This window comes from Sus scrofa, chromosome 16 (genome assembly GCF_054392235.1).
Source record: "Sus scrofa isolate SSC_HxYL_T2T_F1_AM1 chromosome 16, Sscrofa_HxYL_maternal_Yorkshire_Landrace_v2.0, whole genome shotgun sequence".
In the NCBI taxonomy this organism is placed as follows: Eukaryota; Metazoa; Chordata; class Mammalia; order Artiodactyla; family Suidae; genus Sus; species Sus scrofa.
The window spans coordinates 50,065,366-50,091,419 of NC_139398.1; the positions used below are offsets into that span (position 1 = coordinate 50,065,366).

Below are 26,054 nucleotides of genomic sequence, written 5' to 3' on the forward strand. Positions count from 1 at the left end.
ATCTAGATAACCTTTCTACAAAGAGCTTTTCTAGTCAAACATCAACACCGTATATTAAAATAAAGTCAACTCTTTTGTGTTCTTATAAGAGGAGAGCAAAGACAGGGACAGCCCAGCAGGTATGTGGCTAAAAAATTGTTGAAGGAATAAATAAACAAATGAATTCAAGTCAGTTGTTATAAACATTTTCCCCATTAGAACTTTTATCCAAACTCTCAATCACCCAGTTTTTAAATATTTTTAAAATTTTTTACTGGAGTTATTAACAAATAGTGTTATGATCCGATGACCGGAGACCAAAGCAGAAGGGACTGTCCAGGGGTTTGATGTGTCATGAATCACCTATGAATCTATGACCAAAGTAGAACTCTGACTCCAAGTCAATCCATCTAGTGGAGAAAAAAAAAAAAGGAGTTCCATCGTAGCTCAGCAGAAACAAGCCTGACTAGCATCCATGAAGATGCAGGTTCGATCCCCGGCCTCATTCAGTGGGTTAAAGGTCTGGCATTGCCGTAGCTGTGGTGTAGGCTGGCAGCTGTAGCTCTGATTCGACCCCTAGCCTGGGAACCTCCATGTGAAGCAGATGTGGCCCTAAAAAGACATAAGACAAAAAGGAAAAAAGAAAACGGTAAACTCATAATCTATCTTAGCCAGTCATAAACATGTTTTTCAACTTAAAATTTTCTTAGAATTCTTTCACTTTACAGATGTATTCATTGGGTCCTTAAAGGACATTGAGAAATTACGGACTTAAACCGATTCATTTACAGACAAAGACACCAGCTCTTAGAAAGGTTAATTGACCAAAGTTACTGAGCTAACTGGATTTAATCATCTACTATTCCTGAAGTCCTCCCAGCACTAATGCATAATTACGCAAGCCAGAAATGTGTGTTAGCAACTGTGACACCCAAACAGGGCCATCTGTTTCTCGCAAACAGACACCTCATGCATCCGGGACTTCTGGCAATTCTGAGCAAGCCCAGAGGGAAGGGATCTCTAAACATTAAAGAGACTTATTCAGGATCTCTGGTAAGCTCTTCTTGACTCTGCTTGATTCAATAAACATTTATTAAGCACCTACGAGGGGTACACCGAGACACAGAAGTACAGGAGACTCAATTAATCCCGACTGGGATATCCGAAAAATCTTCACGAAAGAGCAGTTTTAAAGAGGGCTTTTGAAGGCATTCAGTGCACAGCTGAGAAACATGAAAGACCTTTTCAGAGGGAGAGGACGGGGACTTTAGCTCTAAGGAGATGGTCATGGCAGCTCTTCAGCATGAGGAGGTCCTCAGGTGAGCACATAAAAGATGCATATGCTGATTTCTCTTCACTATCAATATGTTCTTACTGTTTCAAAAAATAAAAGTATCCTTTCTTTGCTATGCAGAAACGAAGATATAGGAGACACAGCTGTCTGATTTTTGGTTTAGTTTTTCTCAGTCTAATTGAGGAAATACCAATGCAACCCCCCAAATCAGTCATTTGTATACTTTTTTATCATTATCATCTCTCCAATGAAATTAAGCAATTCTTAACTTAAAAAAAAATCTCCACTATCAGTTTTGGAACATAGGCTGCTAAGTATTTTAAAATATTTAACATATTTACAGGAATATTACCTACTAAAACCAAACATTTATTAATACGTCCTAAGATACTTGATATGGGATATTCTAGGGGCTTTGATATTTTTCTTTGCAGGCTGTAATATAACAGTTCTCCACTAGATGGAGATCCTTTTCTTAAGGAAAAATCATAATTGTAACTAAAGGCCAAAAAGCTGTCTCTCAAACTCTCATGAAAACAACCTCTTAAATATTACCCCCCCCCCAAATCCTCATAATCTATAGAAAGTGATTACAAAATACTAATAAAAACAGATTAGCCTAAGGAATATTACGATTAGCTTTATAAACAGAGAAGGATCTAAAAATGGTCACAAATGTGTTAATAGACATTAAGTTTTCCTTAAAAAAAGAGCTTTTTTGTTCAAATATTAAAACTAAGGATATTCTCTTGGGAGAGATGAGGTTGGGAACAAATCAGGAAGAACTTGAGTCAGTGGATGGTAAGTTAACTGAGAGTTTATTTAGGCTGAAAATTGGATGGCTTCAAATAAGCTACTCATTTTGAAAAAAAAAAAAATTATAAACAGCCAGTGTCATGGTATTGTTAAGAAAACAAGGTGATGAGGAGTAACCTTAACCTTAGATGTTGGTACCAAAGAGATCAGTTGTGTATTTGCCAAATACATTCTTTGGCAAACACTTTGATACAATGAATCCTCTTTTGATTCACTGCCAGTTAGATGGAACCCAAGTATAAGATTAGCAGAAGCCTGGGAAACTAAGTATAGAATTTGGGAGAGTACAAATGTCTGAGTATAATGATGATGGTGAGAATAATAATCACAATGATGATAGTAATGATAATAAAACCTTTGAAACATTCTCTATGTGCCAGGAATCGTGCTGGGTGCTTGATATACCTTATCTCATTGAATTCTCACAATAACCTTTGAAGTAGGCACTGTATTTTCCACTTGACCAATGAGGAATCTGAGTCATAAAGAAGTGGCTCCATGTTCAATCACATGTTCAAGGCCATACAGTGTGTAAGTGGGTTTTAAGCTCAAGCTGCCTGATTCCAGAGCCTGCAAGAATAGCCCCTGTGTTTATGTCACTATTACAAAGGCTCCTATTATTCATTTTAAAAATACAAAAACATCTCTTAGCTTCCTAACCTGGATGGAACTTCAAATGTTAACTCTTTGAAAGTAAGATTCTAATCAAATTATGGATCAGGCATGCCAAGGCTAATTCCAGGACTTGGTCTTTATATGACCCCGATTTTAGAATTTGCCAAATCCCCTATTTTTCCGGTTTTTTTTTTTAATTTTATTTTTTTGAATTTTATTACATTTATAGTTGTACAATGATCATCGCGACCTGATTTTATAGCATTTCCATCCCAAACACCCAACCCATACCCCCACCCATCAACCTGTCTCCTTTGGAAACCAGAAGTTTTTCAAAGTTTATGGGTCAGTATCTGTTCTGCAACGAAGTTCACTGTGTCCTTTTTTTGGATTCCACATGTAAGTGATAGCATTTGATGTTGGTGTCTCACTGTCTGATTAACTTCACTTAGCATGATAATTTCTAGGTCCATCCATGTTGCTGCAAATGCAGTTATTTCTTTCTTTTTAATGGCTGAGTAATATTCCTTTGTGTATATGTACCACGTCTTCTTTATCCACTATTTTTCCAGTTTTGAATTTAATGATAAGGTGCAAAAAGAGTCTCTGCTATAACCTATTCAGTGGGTTTCCTTACAGGGTTTGAGATTTCATTTGGAATAAGGAGGGCAGGTGAGACTCATTGGTCTTAGTAATGTAAGTATGGGAGGTGCTCAATTATTCCACATGTTTACTGTCTTTAATCAGGTCCATGATGCATACAGTCCCTGAGAGAGCTGGCTTTAACCAACAAGGCATTAGTGGAAAAGCAATAATGCAGCTATGCATGGACCCAATTTGGTCTCGCTGACCAGCCTGCTGCAATCAGAACTGTTGAAGGCTGTGTGTGTCTAGCACTACTCCGGACCCTTTGCTCCAGAGGCCCCTCCCTTTCTGTGGCGCCTGTCCCCAACAAAAGCCAAACAGAATACAGGCAAACTGACCAATTGACAAAACTGCTACCCAGCTCTCCACCCTGTTCCAAGTCAGAGGAATGACTGGACAATGTGTTCCGATCCACCTACTATTCAGCCTCCTCCACTGCTCTCAGGCTTTGTTACTGAGCTTGTAATCATCTGTCTGTTCATGATCATTTCTCATCCTTGTGGCCCAATGCTAGACCCTGCTTCTCTACTTTACACATTTTGCATCTCTTCTTGGCCAGGAGGTGGACTCTCTCCCAAGCCATGGTCCTGCTACTGCCCTGGGTAAATAGCTTGTCCCATCCCGACCGCAGGCCCTGATGCTCAACACGGAGCCGCGGCATGGAGCGTGATGGAGGTGATGCACATGAGGACCCCAGCAGAGCAGCTGCGAGGAGCCCTGATTAACAGATGTCCCTTCACCAAAGCGTCTATGAAGGGCTCCTGCAGGGAAGCCCCTGGAGAGAACCAAGCAGCCTCTGAAGGCTGAGGGGAGCCCTGGAAGCTTCTGAGCATCTGAGAGCTGCCTCTGTCACTGAGTATGAAGAATAATGGTGCATTGACAACAGAGATCCTCCTATTGGAAGGCGGGGAGATACCAAAAATATGCCAAAGATAGTCACTTGGGTTAGAAAACATGGTTTAAATTTCAAATCTTGGTTCTGGCACTTTCTAATTTGCATGCTCTTGGGCATTTGCTGTAATGGTCTAAGCCTCCACTTTCTGATAAGGGTAATTCCAGTTCCTAACTCCAGGGCTAGTATACGGTGCCATAAAATGTTTGGAAAGCATTTAGCATACTGCCTGGAAGCATGCGCATTCCCAATATTTAGAAGCTATTGTTATTTGTGCTATTATTAATTTTTTTTTTCTTTGAGGAGGCCCTTCCCTCCAGGCTCCTCTCTGCATCAGAACACACTGCCTTGGGAAGAGATGGGAGAGAAAGGGAACCAAGAGCTGGTCAGCCAAACCACCACAATCAACTTTGGCAGTCGAGGAGGCAACAGATGCTGGAGCCAGACTGCTCTTACAACTTGAGCTGCTTTTACAACTTAGTTGCTGTCTCCACCCCACTCCATAATTCCAGTGTGATAACATCAGGGGAGAGGGTGGAGACTGTTGATTTTTCTCTAGATAGTCCTTACAGAGGAGAAAGAACAATTTCCTGCTTGGGATGTGTAAGGCATGGAGATCCCACCCACTTGGCTGGGGCTCCAGCTGAACAGAAATGGCCCTTCAGACCTCAGGTCTGCAGCCACCTGGTACCCATACTGCTGTGTATTCTCTTATACCTGCCTCGTCTGTGGATATAGCAGCCCATGTCCTTGGCTATACAATGGAATCCAATTTGGTGCTTTACCTCTCAGGACAAAGGGATGGTTTGCCCTCAAGCTTAATGGAGTGTAAGTCAAGTTGGATAATTCAAAAATATTTTGTTCTCTCTATAGTAAGCTTTTTTTTTTTTGGCTATGCCTGCAGCATGTGGAAGTTCCAGGGCCAGGGATCGAATCTGAGCCAGAAGAGTGACCCAAGCCACAGCAGCGACAACAGATCGTTAACCACTAGACCACCTTGGAACTCCCTCTAATCAGTATTTTATACGTGGTTATCAATATCACATTATGAAACCTGTTTCTAATTAGTGCCAATGATGTTTTCCACTCAAGATTTTCCTCAGATCAAACAGATTCTCTGGAGCAAAGAAAATACTGCCTCCTCGAATTCCCCATTTTAATATTTACTTTGCTCAGATTATCTATAGAGATGTGACTGTAGGAAACAGCATTTTACAGTGATAAGCATGAATGGTGATCTTTCCTAACTAATCCCCAACCTGTATCTCAAATTTGAATAGAACACCGTTAGAGGGTATGGTATTTGCAGATCAGTTGATTATAGTTAAGCAATGGCATGCAGGTTTTCTTGCATAATGCATATATTTGCATGGAGGATGTGCAATTCTACCCTTTGTTTTCACAGATGGTTTTTATAAACAAAAGCCTGCCATAAAAGGGAAAGGTATCTGGGTATTTATGCGTAAAAATATCAGGTGATCTCAGGGAACACACATTTGTTTCTGAGGTGTCAATGACACTCCCGAGTCACAGAGGGCAGCAAAGAGATTCAAGGTGAAAATGATGGTGTGAGTTTGATGTTTGGACTGGTGGCCAGAAGGGACAAGCTGGACTAGCTTGGTACGTTTTTGCCAAATGAGATGGCAAAAGACTGATTTTTCTGAAAGATGTTTCTTAGATCTAAAATTTTAAAAGCTCAAACTCAGACTTGTTTTACTTGAGGTTTATAGATTATGTCTTCGTGGGTATTTTAAAGGAAAATTTTCTGGGAGTTCCCATCGTGGCTAGTGGTTAACAAATCCGACTAGGAACCATGAGTTTGCGGGTTGGATCCCTGGCCATGCTCAGTGGGTTAAGGATCTGGCATTGCCATGAGCTGTGGTGTAGGTCAGCAGCTGTGGAGGAGGCTCGGATCCTGCATTGCTGTGGCTGTGGCATAGGCCAGCAGCTGCTGCTCTGATTCGACACCTAGCTTGGGAACCTCCAAATGCTGTGGGAAGCGGCCCTAGAAAAGGCAAAGATAACAAAAAAATAAAGTCTATTGATACCATGGAGTGATTAGTAGGTATAAAACTGACCATATGTAAACTCTGATCACTATGACCTTGGAAGAGTATTAAGTAAAAATTTAAGAAGTGGAGTTCCCAGCGTGGTGCAGTTGGAAATGAATCCTACTAAGAGCCATGAGGTTGCGGGTTTGATCCCTGGCCTCGCTCAGTGGGTTAGTGGGTTGAGGGTCTGGCATTGCCATGAGCTGTGGTGTAGGTTTCAGAGGTGGCTCGGATCCCACACCATTGCTATGGCTGTGGCGTAGGCCAGCGGCTACAGCTCCAACTGGACCAACTGATGTATAGCCTGGGAACTTCCCTATGCCGTGGGTGCAGCCCTAAAAATACCAAAAAAAAAAAAAAAAAAAAAAAAAGAAGAAGAATTTAAACCCTGATATGCAGGCCTTTCTTGGGTGAAAGGAAAGAGGAAAGGGGTGTGTGGGCCCTTTGTTGGGTCAAATGTCATTATTGGGACAGAGAAGAAAGTGAAGGACATCTTAAAAAAAAAAAAAAAGAAAAAGAAAAGAAAAGAAAAAAGGAGTTCCCGTCATAGCGCAGTGGTTAACGAATCCCACTAGGAACCATGAGGTTGCGGGTTCGGTCCCTACCCTTGCTCAGTGGGTTAAGGATCTGGCGTTGCCGTGAGCTGGGGTGTAGGTGGCAGACGTGGCTTGGATCCCGCGTTGCTGTGGCTCTGGCGTAGGCTGGCGGCTATAGCTCCGATTCGACCCCTAGCCTGGGAACCTCCATATGCCACAGGAGCGCCCCAAGAAATGGCAAAAAGACAAAAAAAAAAAAAAAAAAAAAAGTAAAGTTTTCTTAACTGAACCTGCTTAACGAAAGATCTCAAATAGGTCCTAACCTGGGGCTGCGGCTTTGGGAGTTGGCGGCAAAGGCTGCAGTGGCAGAGTGGGGTCTGTGCTTTCAGTAACTCTCAAAAACAATGAATAGTTTGAGTCATAAGCATGTACTTAATCTGAATATATGTTGACAATAAAAGTGTCTATTTTTGTAGCCCTTAATACTTCTGAAATTTCATCCAGGCTTCACTGTGATTTAGAATAAGTACGCAAGCTCGTGTTCCTTTCCCTGACATCCAGTTTCCAGGTGTTGCTCTCAAACCAAGGTGTAGGAACGGACGGAAAAAGTCCAGGTCTCCAGTCCAGGCTGGACTTGAACATTGGCTGCAGCCTTCAGCATGTCCTCTGGTTTTATTTTCTTTTGTGCAAGCCAACCTTTGGCTCTCTGAGACCATTTCTGAGCCACTTATTTCCAAAATGCAATTTTCCTTAACTTTTGCTTCATCAAGCTAAAGCACAGGAGAAGAAGAGCATCTTGTTCACAAGGCGGAGGAGGTGAGGGTGTTTCCATGGATATTTGTTTCTTCTGGGATACAGAGCAACTAAGATTGTTCTGACAAGCCAACAGTGAAACACCAAATATTGATGGTGGGCCCCTGACTTCTTTATTTTTGATATGGCAGACTGAGTGATCCCAGGGAAAATCAGATCCCTAAGAGACCTGGCTAAGCATCCTCCAATGCCTCTAATTTTACTCAGAGTAAATAACCTCTGCTCACAGTGGCTTAAGTCCCGTCTCAGTGGCCCCCGAGGCCTCTCCCATCCCATCCTGTACCTCTCTCCCTCTGGCTCACTCTGCCTTTGCTGGAATAGTCTTTATTCCAGATATCAGCCTAATATCATCTTCACAGTGATATATTCCCAGGTTACTCTATTTAAAATTGTCACCCTAATCTCCTAGCTTTTTCTAGCCTCCTGGTGAGAGAAACCCTGGTACCTTGTTGGTGGGAATGTTAACTGGCATAGCTGATTGGTAAGCAGTATGAAGGTTCCTGAAGAAATTAAGAACAGAACTACCACATGATTCAGCAAGGCCACTTCTGGGTATATAATATCCAAAGGAGATGAAATAACTCTCTTGAAGAGGCTTCTGTACTTGTCTGTTCACTGCAGCATTATTTACAATAGGCAAGACAAGAAACATACTGTGTCCACAGACTGATGAATGGATAAAGAATATATATATATATGTACATACATATATATAAATATAATGGAATATTACTCAGCTATAAAAATGAAGGATCTTGCCACTTGTAATAACCTGTATGAATCTTGAAGGCAATCATGCTAAGTAAAGTAAGTCAGAAAGAGAAAGACAAATACTGTATGATCTCTTTTATATTTGGAATTAAAAAAAAAAACATCATAGATACAGGGAATAAATTAGTGGTTACCAGGGGTTTAGGGTAGAGAGGGAGGGAAGTGAGTTAAAAGTGGTTAAATGGGAGTTCCCGTCGTGGCGCAGTGGTTAACGAATCTGACTAGAAACCATGAGGTTGCGGGTTCGGTCCCTGCCCTTGCTCAGTGGGTTAACGATCCGGCGTTGCCATGAGCTGTGGTGTAGGTTGCAGACGCGGCTCGGATCCCGCGTTGCTGTGGCTCTGGTGTAGGCCGGTGGCTACAGCTCCAATTAGACCCCTAGCCTGGGAACCTCCATATGCCATGGGAGCGGCCCAAGAAATAGCAACAACAACAACAACAACAAAAGACAAAAAAAAAAAAACAAAAGTGGTTAAAGGGTAGAGAATTCTAGTGTAAGATTAAGGTTCAGGGATGTAATTACATCATGGTGACTATAAGTAACAATACTGTATATTTGAAAGTTGGTAAGAATGTAAAGTTTTAAAGTTCTCACATGAATAATTGTCACCATGTAAGATGGTAGATGTGTTAAAACCTTACTGTGGTAATCATTTTGTAATATATAAAATCACTACACTGTACACCTGAAACTCATACAATGTTTTATGTCAATGTTAGATGGCAATAAAGATGACAAAATTAAGTTGCCATTAAAAAATAAATATAATAAAATCACAACCCTAATTTCCTAGCCTTTTCTAGCCTCCTTTCCTTTTTATTTTTCTCTGTAGCATTCATCCAGCATTCATCTTCCTCTGATAAACTTGAATTACTTATTTTGCTTATCTTATTCTCCTCATTAAGAATGTAAGGACTGTGAGTGCAGAGAATTTTATCTACTTTGTTCATGGATATATTCTCAGCACCTAGAATAGTGCCTGGCATATAGTAGTTACTCAATAAATATCTGTATTATAAATGCATTTATATCTTTAGATGTTGTACTACTTACTATAGCCTGGTTTTTATTTACCATGGTTATCTGTGTGGTTCTACTTCAAATGAACTTTTATTATTATCATTTCATTATTATTATTATTATTATTACAGCCAGAAATCAGTAACTTTTTAAAAGAAAGAACTAATGAGATTGATTAGTTCATTTGAAGAAATTAACTACAAAAGCACTTAGAAGACTGAGCTGTTAAAAGACATTTTAATATAAGTTAAATTTAATATCCTCCAATCAGCCATGGAATCAGGGGTGAGATACAAGTTTTTACGCACATGAAGGTTATAAAATTATAAGAATCTATTTTGAAAAGTAATACCAAAAGAATTCTTACTTTTATACATTTTTTAAAACATACAACTATGTGCAGCAGCTAGCAATCCTTCCTTTAAAAACTTAGAACAGGCCCTGGGCAGTGAGGTGCTCTAAGCTTGATCTTCATTAGTTTCAGAATAAATCTGCATTTGAGACCATGACAGAACAGGAAAAACAACAGAATGGCTGAAAATGGGAATATAGAATATAGAACCATATTTTTTCCTAAAAGGGGCATTATTACAAGTTAGTTTTTTCTTCATTTTTTCCCCTTATTTTTCCTTTTTTTTTTTTTTTTTTTTTTGGTAGCTCAAATTTCCAAAGTGTACTCATATTTTTCAGAATCTTCCTTGCTATTTGCACATGCTTGTTCTTCCAGCTGAATGATTCTACCAGATAGGATATTCAAATCACTTTGAAGGTCTGAGAGGGACGTGCTTTAAACCACACCTGTCTCCATATGATTTTTCTTTTTGAGGGGTGAGTGTTTAAAATGTGGTTCTCCATCTCATTCCTGGCCATTCCTGTATTTAGATTTATTAAGAACTATTTTCTGAATAGCTTAATTGAATAAATAAAAATAAGTACAATTTATTAATCCATTTAAACACCATATATTAAGTAGATTAAATAAGTCTAGGCAAAGTAATAACAACTGAAAACAAAAACTCTAATAGTTCTACTAAAATTGTATAAAGATGTGCTACACACACACACACACTGGAATACAACTCAATCATAAAATAATGAAATAATGCCATTTGCAGTAACATGGATGGACCTAGAGATTATCGTACAAGTGAAGTAAGTCAGAAAGAGAAAGACAGATACCATATGATATCACTTATATGTAGAATCTAAAAAAAAAAAAAAGATACAAATGAACTTATATACAAAACAGAAATAGATTCACAGACACAGAAAACAAACTTATGGTTACCAAAAGGGAAAGTGGGGGGAGGGATAAATCAGGAATTTGGGACTAAAATATACACATTACTATATATAAAATAGATAACTCACAAGGACCTACTGTATAGCACCGGGAACTATACTCAATATTGTGTAATAACCTATAAAGAAAAAGAATCTAAAAAAGAATATATATATATGCATATATACATACATATATACATGTATAACTGAATCACTTTTCTGTACACCTGAAAATAACACAATCTTGTCAATCAACTATACTGGAATAAAACAAAATGAAATAAAATAATTTTTTAAATTGCCTTTAAAAAGCTAACCTAAACCTGATTCTTTTCCACAAATGAATATGAAAACTTATGTACCACATTTTTCTCCAGGTCTGAATTCTCCCTCAAACAGGTCAGGAAACAATTCACCAAGCTGTACTATTAAATCTATTTTGGAGAAGTGATATCACTCAGTTTCCAACCTCAACGATCCAAACAGATGGGTTTTTCCACTTTAACGGGAGTGGAAGAGAACAGAGAAGGGCTTCCGAGAGCAGTGTGGCCTGAAAGAGATAGTATTTCTTCGATTCTACGAGGATAAAGCAATTGGTAAGAATATAATCCTATGATGGTTGTATAAGCAATCACACTCTTTCACATTTTTTAAAATATATCACAGAGGATAAAAACAAATATGTAAATTCCTACACCAAACAGCCTCTGTCTCATTGTGTGATGTGCCCGATGATATTTGCTTTCCTTTATTATTTCTTATCCTGGGTGAATTATATATGCTTGCAAATAATCCTTCCTGTTTCAAGATGCTGGAATGGATGGCCAAAGAGCTGTGAAATCTACTTTGACAATGATTTTGAAGAGTAAAGATAATTTTTATATTTCCCTGAAATGGTTTTATATATAATCCTGACTAAAGACCAAAAAAAAAAAAAAAAAAAAAAAAAATCTTGGAAAAGCACAGAATTCAATAATCAGGACCGTGAACACGGCAAATTATGCTTGCCCTCTGCCAAATTCCATCCTCTGTTTGTTCCTGGGCAGATGAGAAGTCCTCGATTCTAGGCTTCTCTTATAATTAAATTTGGTCACGAAATGGGACGTGAGCAGAAATACTCCACACCACTTCCAGGACCAGCTCATAGCCCTTCCTGTGTGTGTGGCTTTGCACTTTCTCCTTCTGCCAGCTGCATGCTGAAGGTTCTGGAACTGTGAAGGATGGTGGGAACACAAGGTGGAAAGACTCTGGTTCCTGAATGACAGCAAGGGGGAGAGCTGCCCTGTCTTCCTAAACATCACCCTAGGTAGTTACTCGATGAAAAATGACCTTACTTTAAAAAAACAAAACAAAATGAAACAAAACAAAAACAAAAAAACACTTAATTTGAGGGGTTTATCTGCTATCACAATAACACCCCATATATGACATCACACCAAACTAAGCTGGCAGTACTGAAATACTTAAATCATACTGAACTGTCAAGGAGCTCCTGTCATAGCTCAGTGGTAGTGAAGATGTGGGTTCAGTCACTTAACCCACTCAGTGGGTTAAGGATGTGGCGGTGTTGCTGTGAGCTATGGTGTATGTCGCAGAAGAAGCTCAGACCTGGGCGTTGCTATGGCTGTGGTGTAGGTCAGCGGCTACAGCTCTGATTCAAACCCTAGCCTGGGAATTTCCATATACCACGCATGTGGCCCTAAAAAGATGAAAAGAGAAATAAAAAATAAACAAACAAAAAACTGTCAACATCCACATTCAATCTACCTCTGGATTAAAAAAAAAATTTGTCCCACAGAGGCCCAAGTGACAACTACTGCCTCTTAGATGCTACTGCTTTCACACTTGGTTGAGATATTTCCCCTCTTTAATCTTCCTTGGTTACATTTATTCTCATGAAGATATTACTTATCATTCAATAGAAAGACGTGTTAGAGAAAACATTTATTACACATTTGGTGGTTGTTCTGTAAAGAGCAAAAGCCAGTCCAGTTTTGTTCTGCCTAAAGGACAGTCAGGAAAGCTAGAGAGGGCCAGCTGACACATGAAGCTGACACATGAGTATGTCTCTGGATCACAGAAGAGACACAGGATTAGGGGTCGCCTTCCCTTAGGGTTTGGATCTACACGCCCCTGGAGTCAGTGAGGTCTCAGACTGGATCCAACTAGGCTTGCCTTATTGTGAATGGGACTCCAGACCAAAACGACGTTCTAAATGTGTACATTTCGAGGAGTATAGAGCCAGACTCCACGAAAAAAAAAAATTCTAGAAATACAGCTTACCCAAATCTAGAATAGAACTACTCTTCACTGCTTAGGAGCTCACTTGCAATGGAATCAGAGCTGAACTGATCCTTCAGACTGGGTATGACGTAGGTCGAATCAAATGCTTTAGGCCTTCCTTTCTGAACTCACGGATGAAATGCCTTTCTAGAGCCAGATAGGCTTCTTAGAAGAAGGAAGTTACCTGGGACATGCTCTTGGCTGTAGAGCTCTGAAATAATGGAGTGGTGACTAGTCTGGGCTTCCTTCCTCTCACTGAGCTTCAAGGTATTTCTGGTACAAAAAATATTTCATTGCCAAACTGGGGATCAGACTCAAAAGATCAATACATCCTAAAGGTGATGAAGTTGGTCCACAAACAAGTCTATTGATGCCGCAAATATTCATCAACCACCTAGTACTGCTGGACACCACGGGGAAGGAACGCAGCTCCCCAAGAAGACACAAGGACTCCAGTAGTTGCACTGAATTTCTGCTCCTTAATTAAAATGAGACTTTTTTTCCTTTGGGACAAACAAATTCATGGTGAGACTGTTCATAAATCCTTTTCATTTTCCAAGTTCATTGCAGAGAAAAATGCATGGCTGTCACCACTGACCTCCTTTGCTTTGACATTAACTATGTTTGTTTGCTTCTTTAAAAGTCAAGTTTTACTTCTTTAGACATCAAAATTCCTTTCATTTTTATGCAATAATATATTTCACATATTTAGATATAATCATCCATTTGTGCCAAGTGGTCTGTTTTCTGATATTCAACTATGTGTATTTTGTCTTTTTCTCTTTTGTGGATTTTATTTTGTATAATCTTATTTCCAGTTTTGGATTATTTCCCATTTATACTCCCTTTTAAGACTTATGCTTTTTTAATGAGGAGCCCAAAATGGTACATGGAACTCTCAGTACAGTGTAAACAAGGCCATCTGTAATGGGACAAGGCTTTCAATCTAGTAAAAATTTCTCTAACTGGCTATAGATGGTCATGCCAGAATCCTCAGATATCATATTTCCTAATAGGAACTATAATTGTTTTGATTCCTGGCATGTTAAATATTTAGAACTACATTGTATCACCATAGTATAAACATGTAAATAAACCTTATTCCCCAGCCTGCCTATATAAAATCAGTACCATTGCTAGATAATCTCATTTGAGATGTGTTTACCTTTGCAGAGAAGATATCCTCTAAAACAAATTCTATTCTTTTTCATACATTAAGCTAGGAAGAGAATCTAAAAAAGAGTAGATGCTAGTTGTTTAAACTTAGGTTGGAAGGAAAACAAAACATGATTACATACTTTGCTGATCTTTAATATTTCATTTGGACCAAATTTTCAAAATAGGGCTAAAGATGCCTCTACTTCATGAGATCCAAAGCAGAGATTTTATAAGCATTTATTTAGTTGTGTTTTCTTTTTCTCTCCTTTGCTCATTTTTCTAACTTTAGAACTTTTAAAAATCTTGAAAATGCGAGGTCTTTTTTTTCCTTTGCCTCTAAAGCTTAGACCTAGAAATCAAATTTGACAAGAGAGAAAAAACGAAACCACGTCTATGCATGTTCTTGGCTTTTTTCTACCCAGCTGTCCTTTCAACTGGCAATGTAATTAGGAGTCTGAATACTGTGTTTGCCACTAATCCCATTAACATACTTGGCCCTTGGGCCATATGGACATAATCTCTCAGGATGCCATGGGTGTTTTAGCCATTTTTCATGTCCCTAAACTCCAGCTGTGCCTCTTGCTGAGCTGGACTATGATGACCCTTGGTGGAGAAACCAAAGAATTTCTCCCACAGGCCCTCCCCACTTCTCACACAGCAGTCCTCATTTCAAAAGCCCTTTCACTGTCATGGTTCAATGGAATTCACACAGTGACCCTGGGCAATGGCAGATGGAGTGAGGGGCTTGGATATTTATCCTCATTTGCAAAAAGAAAACTGAGGCTCAGGAGGGCGGGCGATGGTTTGCCCAGAGTCTCCTGGATTTAAATGACTGGATTAAGACTCAACCCCAAATCTTCTGATCTTTGGACTAAGTTTTCAATGTAGGATTGAACAACCGGATTGACTTTCATTTCATAAAACTTGAAACAAAGACAAATTCCTACTTTAATGTCCCTATGTGAGATATTATCTAGCTGCCTTGAGCACAGGGTTCAAAATCTTTGCATAGAATATGACATTTTGCTGAACTAAATGGATGTGTTTACATGTCTCAAATAATAGTATGACAAAAACACAAAAGGCCTTAAGGGAAAGGTCCTCCACTTGGGTAACTTGCTAATCATCCTAACCACATTATAATGTCTTAAATGCTTGGTCAATGTTTAATAGTACTTAGGGGAAGATCAAGCAAACAAACATGTGGCGAAACTTACTTGAATACATTACAGACCAGCTTTGCAAGACAAAGAGCTTCCTATTTCATACTCCAAAGAGCATATGATAGAAGAGAAATATATTTTTCTTTAGCAGAAAGATAACTGATCCCAGGCTATAGTTCTGGTTTCAGAATAAGGAACTTAAGTCTGAGTTCTAATTCTGCTACTGACTAGTTATGACATTGGCAAACCTCTTGACTTTTCTGGGGTTTAGTCATTTTACTGATAAAATAAAGAGACTGACTACCAGTCATTCTCAATGACTTGTCTGCACAACACTTTGGAAAGAATTCAAAAAATACAGATGCTAAGGCCTCCTTCTGGAGAATCCACGTCAGTAGATCTAGGGTTGGACCCAGGAATATGCCTTTTTAAAAATCATCCAGGCAGGAGTTCCCGTCGTGGCGCAGTGGTTAACGAATCCGACTAGGAACCATGAGGTTGCGGGTTCGGTCCCTGCCCTTGCTCAGTGGGTTAACGATCCGGCGTTGCCGTGAGCTGTGGTGTAGGTTGCAGACGCGGCTCGGATCCTGCGTTGCTGTGGCTCTGGCATAGGCCAGTGGCTACAGCTCCGATTCGACCCCTAGCCTGGGAACCTCCATATGCCGCGGGAGCAGCCCAAAGAAATAGCAAAAAGACAAAAAAAAAAAAAAAAAAATCATCCAGGCAATTTGAGGTACTGGTAAGTCAGGAAGACCAGATTTGTCTCCAAGGCCTCTTTCAGCTTTAACATTCTGGATTTTTAACTGCATGGCACTGGACTCAGCTTAGATTCCTGGACTCCATCCTCACTCAGGAGTCAGGGCACCCAGAGCCAGTGCTGTTTCCAGTGGAACTGTCATACCAGACTACCATCCTCTAAAATGCTGGCAGGATGCTGGGTGTAGCTGAATGGAAGGGAGGAAGAGGAGGAGGAAGGAGGGAGGGAGAGAGGGGGACCAGAGATAAGTTAGTGGGGAAAATGTGATTAAGTTAATCATTGAATAGCCACTCTTGCCTACAAAACTCGGTTAAAATTCTTTACCATGGCATTTAAATCACTTTAAAATTTGGTCCCAACTCCCTCCCAAACCTCATCTCTGGCTTCTCCAAAGATACTTTTGCTCATGCTGTTCTCAATATCTAGAGTATGTTTTACTCTTTGAATGAAGTATTATCTGAGCCTCACCTATTTCTACCCTTGAAATCTTCCGTATTCGTCAAAGCTCCACATGTACTAACTAATGTCTAATATGCATCCAATCCTTGCTCCTTCATTTCCAAACATCTTACTCAGGTCCTCAATAAAGCATTATTTTGGAATAATGCAACTGGCTTCAGAAACATATCTCCTCATATCAGTGGCCCCTCCCTCCCTATTTGAGGTTGGGAGGCTACACACTTTCGTCATCATAATAAAATGACATTTACCAAATGCTTTTATATCCATTATTTCATTTGCTCTTGAAAACATTTCTATGAGATACAAATAACTGTTATCCCCTATTTTATGGATGATGAAATTGTTAATGCAGAGAAATTCACTAACTTGCTAGTTAATGATAGAGTTGAGATTTGAACTTAAAATCCTGTGAATTTAAATTTTGTGCTTTCTCTATTCTGCCTACCAGGGCACTAGCCAATAAGTGCTCAAGGAATGCATATTAAATAGTTGGGTGCATGAACAACTGGGGAAAGAAGGTATCGTGGTGTATTAGGAAAATAATGATCTTTGGTGACAAAGAAACCTCTGTTTGCATCTTAAATCTGCCACTTGTGAGTTGAACAATGTTGGACAATTTACTTAGCCTGACTGAGCTTCTCTTTCTTCATCTATCGCATGAAGAATTATCAATATCATATGATATTGCTTTATATGGAATCTAAAAAAATGATACAAAGGAACTTATATACAAAAAACCATAAATAGACCTACAGACATAGAAAACAAACTTATGGTTACCAAAAGGGAAAGGAGGAGAAGGATAAATTAGGAGTTTGGGATTAACACACACACACACACACACACACACACACACACTCTATATAAAAATAGATAACCAATAAGGACCTACTGTATAGCACAGGGAACTATATGGTTATTTTGTAATAACCTATAAAGGAAGAGAATCTGAAAAACAATATATATGCCTTTTTCAAGGCAAGTTTTGTCTGGATATATGCCCAAAAGTGGGATTGCTGGGTCATATGGTGGTTCTATGTATAGTTTTCTAAGGTACCTCCATACTGTTCTCCATAGTGGCTGTACCAGCTTACATTCCCACCAACAGGGAGAGAGGGTTCCCTTTTCTCCACACCCCTTCCAGCAATTGTTATTTGTGGACTTATGAATGATGGCCATTCTGACTGGTGTGAGGTGGTATCTCATGGTAGTTTTGATTTGCATTTCTCTAATAATCAGGAATGTTGAGCATTTTTTTTTTCCATGTGTTTGTTGGCCACCTGAATATCTTCTTTAGAGAAATGTCTATTCAGATCTTTTGCCCATTTTTCAATTGGATTGTTGGCTTTTTTGCTGTTGAGTTGTATAAGTTATTTGTATATTTTAGAGATTGAGCCCTTGTCAGTTGCATTATTTGAAATTATTTTCTCCCATCTGTAAATTGTCTTGTTGTTTCCTTTTTGGTTTCTATGTGTAACTGGGTCACCATGCTGTACAGTAGAAAATTGACAGAACACTGTAAATCTGCTATAATGAAAAAAAAACTAAAAAATATTTTAAGGAAAAAAATAAAAATAAAAGTAATGAGGAAAAAAGAATATATATATATAATTATATATATACATAAATAATTGATTCACTTGCTGTACACTTGAAATTAACACACCATTGTAAACCAACTATACTTCAATAAGAATAAAGTAAAATAAAAAGAACACATGGTCTAGGCTGTTTGGGTTCAAAACATGACTTTCTTATTAGCCATATGAACTTGGTCCTGTTACTCAACCTCTCTGTGCCTCAGCTTCCTCTTCCAAGCAATAGTGAAAACAGCATTTAGAATAGTACCTGTCATGTTCTCAGAGCTATGCAAGTGCTGGTTATTCCCTGTGTTGGGGAGACACTCTGCTTATCTCAAGGAGAGACTATGTGCCCTTTGTGCTTCTCAATCAAAGCTATTGGTAACTCTTGTAAAATAGGAACAAAAGTAACACTGTAAGCTTGCCATTTCTATTTGGAATAGTAGATAATAGTAACTAGATAAGCATTCTGGACAACAGCTGAGAACTCGTATATCTATTAAAAAAAAGAAATGGGAGTATGCATTTTGTATTTAAACACAATGAGATATCTGTTTTCATGTATTTATGAATGGAGTAGGAAAAATGTCATTTGACCTTTGTTCAACAGCTCCAGTTACTGCCTTTGATGCTCTCATTTGAAATGACTGAATCTGCCTCTTCCTTTCCCAGCCCCACAACCAAACAGAAAGAACTGGAAGGAGAAAAATGCTTTAGAAAGTGTTTCCCTAAATCAGTTATCCCCTTTGAAGACTATATCATAGACTCTGTTTCATCTAAAAATCTCATACATGTTTCACCATAGTTAAAAACTGCATTAACAAAAATATGTGCTACTTGTAATGCCAAATACATCAAGCAAAAATGTAATCATCTCTTTCATTCTCCAGCCCTGTATATAGTCTGAGGTAAGAGCAAAGATATTTTTGACTCTAAGATGGTAAGTAATGTGAGATCACTGTCCTTCAGAATAACTAGAAACTTGAGCTATTTCTTGCACAGAGATAATGTTCTGTGGGCTCTACTGATGTTGAGATTACCTCAGAAAGGTTATCTTTGGAATGGTGGAGATTAAGTTGCTTCTGAAAGGCCAGGTATGCCTGTTACCAAAATAAACACAGCTTAAGCAATGGCAAACATGAGAGAGGAACCACAGAAGGGGTTTCCCCATCTCCTTGCAAGGGTTCTGATCAGTAACATAAATTAAGCAAACAATTTGGGGAGCTCAGTATTAAATCAACCAGATGAGGTCTAAATATCAGTGCTATAATTGCTGTGTGTTGTTATATGGATGCTTTCTCTGGAAGCTTTCTCTTGGATGCTTCAAACTTTGGCCTGGGAGACAGTGTGGTTTTCAACATCTTTCAAAGCTGGTAGTACCACTGAATACTCTGCAGGCTTGTCTCCACCCTGGAGACCTGACTATCTATCAAGGTCTCCTAAACCCCACTTTCTGCCACCGTATCCCTGACAGAACTAGAGCAGAGTGAGACACTAGCAGCTCCCAAAGCTGAGCCCTCCCACACAGTCCTCAGGTGGGAGATTCACTATCCATGGCAACCCCGTGCCCCTGTTCTCTTGGGCCTTTCCTAAGGATAACACAGTAATAACACCAACAGATAATAACAATAGAGAATTACTATTCTCGACATTTTAGACCCATTGTCTCATTTGATTTTTATTACTACCCTGAATAAAGAAATGGTACTCAGAAAGTTAAGTAACTTGTCTGAAATTCAAGTGGTTATCCATTTATATTTCACTGCTCCCCTGAGACTCAATGGTCCCTTATTAAAATACTGATGCAGTTAATCAAAACTAGGTCTCCCAGTACAATTTAGCTCCCCCAAGTATCATATCTTAGTAGAAACTACATAGACTTTGGAATCAGATCTGGATCTGAAGAGTCTCTATTTTCTATTAGCCCTGAAACTTAAGCAAAGTTCCTCAGGGTCTCTAGGCCTGAGTTTGCAAACTTGTTGAAAAGGGATCATCAAGCACTCACATGTGGAAAAGCAAAATGGGCTAATGAACTTTCAAGCACCCAGGGCAGTGTTTTGAAAGTGGCATGGGTTCAATAAATGTTAATTCCTCTTTTCTTCTTTCTCCTTTAAATACCGTGGAATTACTTATAATTTAGTAAGATGGTCATAAACTTGGCTCACTGCATGCATGCATCTTGAGGCCAGTGAAACACTAATGGAATTATCATTTGCAGCTCTCCCAATGACTGGAAACTAATGGCCAACATACAACCCCCTCGGTTCAGATGGTCCAATTACATTTTTAAGGGAGGTGTTGGTATATTTACAATTTCTATCATAACCAAGTCCTGTTATTACTTGGACTCTAAGACTTTCCTTTTATGTGGCTATGCCTTTGTTAAAGCACAGAAAGGATGTGACTTTGATCCTGGTTCCAAAAAAAAAAAAAAAAAAAAAGCGTATCTCACTACAATAAAACCATAAATATAGCTACAAAATAGCTGAAAACTCTTTATTACTAAATAGCATATGCCAATCCATGCCTAGGATAATATGCTAGTTTTAGCAAGAGAAGATAAGATTAAATAGAAAGTTCCAAATGTATCATTTCTTTGCACCTGAGCTCAGTTGCTTCTCACTTTCCTGCAGCTTTCCTAGTTCTCTGGATATCTGATGAGCACCATAAGTTCTATTTTGAAAGCTAGCATCAACCCAGTGTTGGGCTCCAAGGAGAGATGTGGTCAGATGGCCAAACAAAGGAAGGATGCCTGTCTCGGGGGCACTGGGCTCTCAGCTCAGGACTTGCAGACCTTGTCCGTGAAGATCCAAGTGGTTCAACTGATATCACAAGTACAGACTCCCCAAAGGTATGGAATGGATTGTTTCTGCTCAGGTCATTCTAATAAATGTCCATACACATAACCATCCCCTAGCAGAGGATTTCAAATTTTAGAGCTCAGAGATACCAACAAAGACCTTCTATTGCACTGGGAACTATACTCAATACTCTGCAGTAACCTATAAGGAAAAAGAATATGAAAAAGAATATTATATATATATGTGTGTGTATGTGCGTGCATAACTGAATCACTGTGCTGTATACCTAAAACTAACTCAATGTTGCAAATCAACTGTACTTCAGTAACAAATTTTTAAAGAGAGGTCCCTTTATGAATCAAATGACTTGAAAATTTTCAGAAATATAAGCCTTCAGAAAAAAAGTGTACACACACACACATACACACACACACACACACACTTTTGGATATAATTCCAGAACATTCAGCATGGCCTCGTGGCTGGTGGCTAAGCCTATGGATTTTAGAGTCAGATATCCTGGATTAAAACCCTTACTCTGCTGCTGTATAGTTAGAGACTATTTCTAAGATATTAAACCTCTTTATATTTCATTTTCCTCATCTTCAAAGTGGAAGTAAAAACAGTACCTGATAGGGCTGTAATGAGGTTTAAACAAGTTAAATCTTGTGAAGTGGGACACTGAGTACTTTGTAAATTTTTATTGTTATTATTTTAAGGGGGTTACAGATCCTTAAAGCCTCTTTGTGGATTCCAGGTTAAGAATTTCTGCTAGGAAATGGGGACAAAGTTAAAACCAGTTAAGGACAATCCATCTACCATGAAAACAACAAGATCCTATTAAAATGAAAATATCAATACAAGGCCTTAAACAGCTAGGTCTGCTATCCTGCCTGGCCCAGAGCAGGCAGGACAATGGGTCCAGCCACGGCCCCTGTTCTTTCCAAGGAGCACCAGCCTGTACCAGCTACAAGAGCTTGGCAGCAACGGCTACTCTCTGCACTTGAGCAAAACAGATTCTTGGCTGCCTGAACCTCACAAGGCTTATTGTTCTGTTCCTGATGTCGTCTTTACAAGGTCCCAGGTATAAGAAAGGGCTATGAGAAGGTTTTGATGAGAGGCTATGTAAGTACCCACATTAAAGACTGACATACAAATAACCTCTTGATAAACGCTGTCTCTTTCCATGGATTGTGAGAGAAAGTAACTCAGCTTGACAAATTCACAGCACTGGGGGAAATTTCACTGACATGCAGGGGAATGTCTAAGTTATGTAGTTTAACTAAATATGACCTGAAATAAGTAGGCCTTTGAGAGGACTTTTCTTTAGGAATGACACAGAGATTTTGCTGGTGTGATGCTATTTTCTCATAAGACCTTTGATGTGCTTTAAGGAACCCTATATTAGTCAAAGTACACTCCAGCCAAATTAATACTATTTAAAATGCTTTGAATATGAAGCAGGCAGAGATTTCAGATACATTCATCTTTAGTAGAAGTAGCCACATATTGAATACTGCCTGAAGGTTCTGTATCATATTGTTTTGTTTTGTTTGAAAGATGATCCCAGAAAATGACTGAATTAAATTACTTTAATACTTTCATTTCTGTATCGCTAGCACCTAACATGGTTCTGACACCGTGTTTAGGGACCTGACAAGTATCTGTTGAATGTATTTGCTATACATGGACTTCAACATCCAGTTAAAGGAATCTCTCTGCTTAACACAGGCTTTAATGCTGAACCAGCTGAAGGGGAATCAACTATGCAAACACAAGCCATCGCTGACAGGATATGCAAATTATAGCCCTCCAGTGGTCTGGAGAACTGATGCTTCCTCATGGGGTCTCTGAGCAAATGAGCATCAGAATCTCTACTTTATTTTCAGCATGGCTCACTGGTGCTTTTTCCACTGGCCTTACCAAACTCTCTGGGTAGGTCCTGCTGCCTGTGATCTCAATTCAGTTTCAACTCCAGTGGTGTGTGCAGATGGAGACAAGAGAAAAATAAGGGAAATAGCTAAGTAAATGGAATTGAGCCATGTCAATAGGACAAATCACAATCAGTAATCTACCAACAATGACAATCATTTAAAAGTATCCATTTCAGGAGTGTCCATCATAGCTCAGTGGAAACAAATCTGACTAGCATCCATGAGGATGCAGGTTCAATCCCTGGCTGTGCTCAGGGGATTAAGGATCCTACATTGCTGTGGCTGTGGTGTTTGGCCAGCAGCTACAGCTCAATTCAACCCCTACCCTGGGAACTACCCTATGCCACGGGCGTGGTCCTAAAAAGACAAAAGACAAAAAATAAAAGTATCCATTTCAATTTGTCAGTGCAGGAACGATGACACAGACATGACGTCAATGACATCAATGCCAATAAATTAGTGTTTATTGAGCATTTAGTAGGCACTAAGGCTTGGGCTGAAGACTATTCATGGCTTATTTTACTTAATCCTCAATAACAATCCTGGATGGAAAAAACTAGTATTTTCCTCCCCTCCTTAGAGATAAGAAAACAGGACAGAGAGAAGTTAAGTCAATTAAAGACAGATGTAGTAAAGTCGGTGTCAAAGCACCAAGGTCAGCCAGAATTTTTTCATCACTATATCAGTATTTCCCACAATGTGGCCTTACACCATCTGCCCCAGAATTAACTGGGTGCTTATTAAAATGAAGAGTTCCAAGTCTTATCCAGAGCTACTGAATCATTCTTAAGGATGAAGGCTGGGACTCTCCATTTAAAAAGATACACACACAGTATTTCTTAGGCACATGTGATTGATACACGAACCACACTGAATTAAATGATTCTCATTTTACTGTAGATGGCCTCCTTATAAGAGTCAAAACATATCACCACATTGAAAAGAAATACTGAAATATTTCCTTCCACCCAAAATTGTCTCAACCACTGAAACCCAAACTCTTTCTCTACTGAACTGATAACACAAATATAACTGGTTTTGACCAGGCTGGGGAGATAGATTTTTGTGCTACTCTGGCTTTTGTATGAAACTTGAGCCTTATCTCCTCATCTGTAAAACAAAAGTGTCTCACCAGATAAAATATTATAAAATTTTGAATTTTATTAAATACCAATTATAAAAGTTTTGCTCTTCAGAAAAGAAGATTCACTATATTTTTGAAAGAACAATTTTCCTTAAGTAGGGTGAAATAGGTTTTAAAAATACCTAAAAATATACTATGTATTAAGAGGTTTATAAACATTTAAGCTCTTTGGCCCAGAAATAACGTTTCCAAGAAATTTGCTTAACTAATTAATCACAGAGAAAGATTAAGATTTCTATTACAAACATGTTCAGTGAACCATTATTTAAAATAGAGAAAAAGGCAGAAAGCTGAAATGCCGAACAGTTGAGAGAATAACTAATTAAATCATTTTATTATATGAAAAATGGATTCCATGCCACCATCGGAATATCAGGTTTTCCTAGGATACTAAATGATATGGGGAAATCCTTATTTAAAATGTCAAGTGAAAAATGCAGAATGAAAAAAAAATGATACATGTGGTCCTAATAGTCATTTGTCACATAATAGTAGGATTTATATAGCAATAAACATGTTTCAAATGTTCAGTATTTGTGAGCCAATTTTTTTGTCCATTCTCTACTTATATCTACATATATTATATGTCTGTGTGTTTGAATATGTGTGTATGTGTGTGTACACATGTATCCTTTAAGAAGTTATGCAGGAAATAAGCCAACCTGTTTGAACGACACTTATCCTTGAATGATATTGCAGGTTGTTTATATTTTATTACATGTATTTTCAGTATTCCTCATTTTTTCCATCAGGAACATGTGTTTATTCTGTACTTAGAAAAATACACATTATTGCAAAATAATTCAATGAGAAACCACTTTTGGAAATACTTTTATGATGCAAAATGAAGCAACATCTGTATTGCATTCCTGGCTAACAAAGAAACCTCTGAAACAGGCCTCACCAATGTTCCCTACATGGTGAATCTGGCAGTAACTGTGCTACCAGGAGAGCTCTGAACTCAAAAGGCCGCAATTATGAGCTTAGGCGCACAAGGACGGATTGGAAGTGGCAGGCAATGCCGGCCTCCGCCAAATAATGGTCAAGCGAATGTGAAGTTTTGCCCTAAAAGGAAAGTAAAGTGGCTGTAACTGGATATTGTAAATAAGTGGGCAAAAGATCTCTAAATAAGCAATATCATATAAACCTCCTTGCAACGTATTTTTCCTTCTGGGATTTGTGTCAGTCTCACAGACATGAAGGCAGCCAGGAAACTGTTATCTGTTTACCTCTAAATTATTTTTATAACTGTGCATGCCAGCAATGGAAGAAAATGCCTCTTTGAGAAAAATAAATTTGGCGACAAACCCTGAGTTCTTGAAAGATCTTAACAAATCCAGGCTTCTACATATCATGTAACTGTCACACCTAGCCTCATGAATGCTTTATTTTCAAATGAGTTGGAGCACATTTGTAGGTATACATGTATATTAGAACCTTGACTTGGCTTCAAATCCTGGCTTGGCCAATAGCTTTGTGCCTTTGGGAAGATTTCTTAGCTTCTCTGCATATTGGGTTTTTTTTTTTTTTTTTTTTTTTTGGTGGTGGTGGGGATCGGGCACGCCTTTGGCATGCAGAAGTTCCTAGGCCTGGGATGGAACCCACACCACAGCAGCGACCTGAGCCACAGCAGTGACAGTGCTGGATCTTTAAATGTTAGTCCACTGGGGACCTCCTGCATCTTGGTGTTTATCATCTGTAAATGTAGACAGTCTGAACACAAGGTTCTCTGAGGTTGAGTGAAAAAAGGTGATTCAAGTACAGAGCACGAAGCCAGGAACATTGCAAAGACAACGTGATCCCAGTCTCCTCTTGGGTTACAGAAAGGGAATTTCAGGTCTCTTGGAAGCATTTCAAGAAATAACAGGATGTAGTCAAGCAAATGTGTGTGTGAGTGCATGCATGCATGTGTGTGCACACGTGTGTGTATGTGTGTGTGATGATATATATATACACACATAGATATTTTAGATATCTTTAAGGCTGGATTAATAACTAATATCTGCTTAAATGACAACTAAACCTTTGAAACTCCTTCATTATCCCTGATGAGTT

The 26,054-nt window shown here is 38.9% G+C and overlaps 1 protein-coding gene and 1 long non-coding RNA gene across 39 annotated transcripts in view; one reads left to right on the forward strand and one right to left on the reverse strand.

Moving 5' to 3' along the window:
* The window catches only part of PDE4D (phosphodiesterase 4D), a 1,507,422-nt gene that overhangs the window by 230,045 nt on the left and 1,251,323 nt on the right, over positions 1–26,054 (reverse strand). The gene's annotated exons all lie outside the window — the stretch shown is intronic.
* Positions 936–8,722, forward strand: LOC110257276 (uncharacterized). 2 transcript variants are annotated; one of them, XR_002339683.2, is made up of 2 exons: positions 936–1,298; positions 3,452–8,722. It is a non-coding gene; the product is annotated as an uncharacterized LOC110257276 (long non-coding RNA). The 2 variants fall into 2 exon arrangements; XR_014831385.1 differs by having other exon boundaries at positions 936–1,032.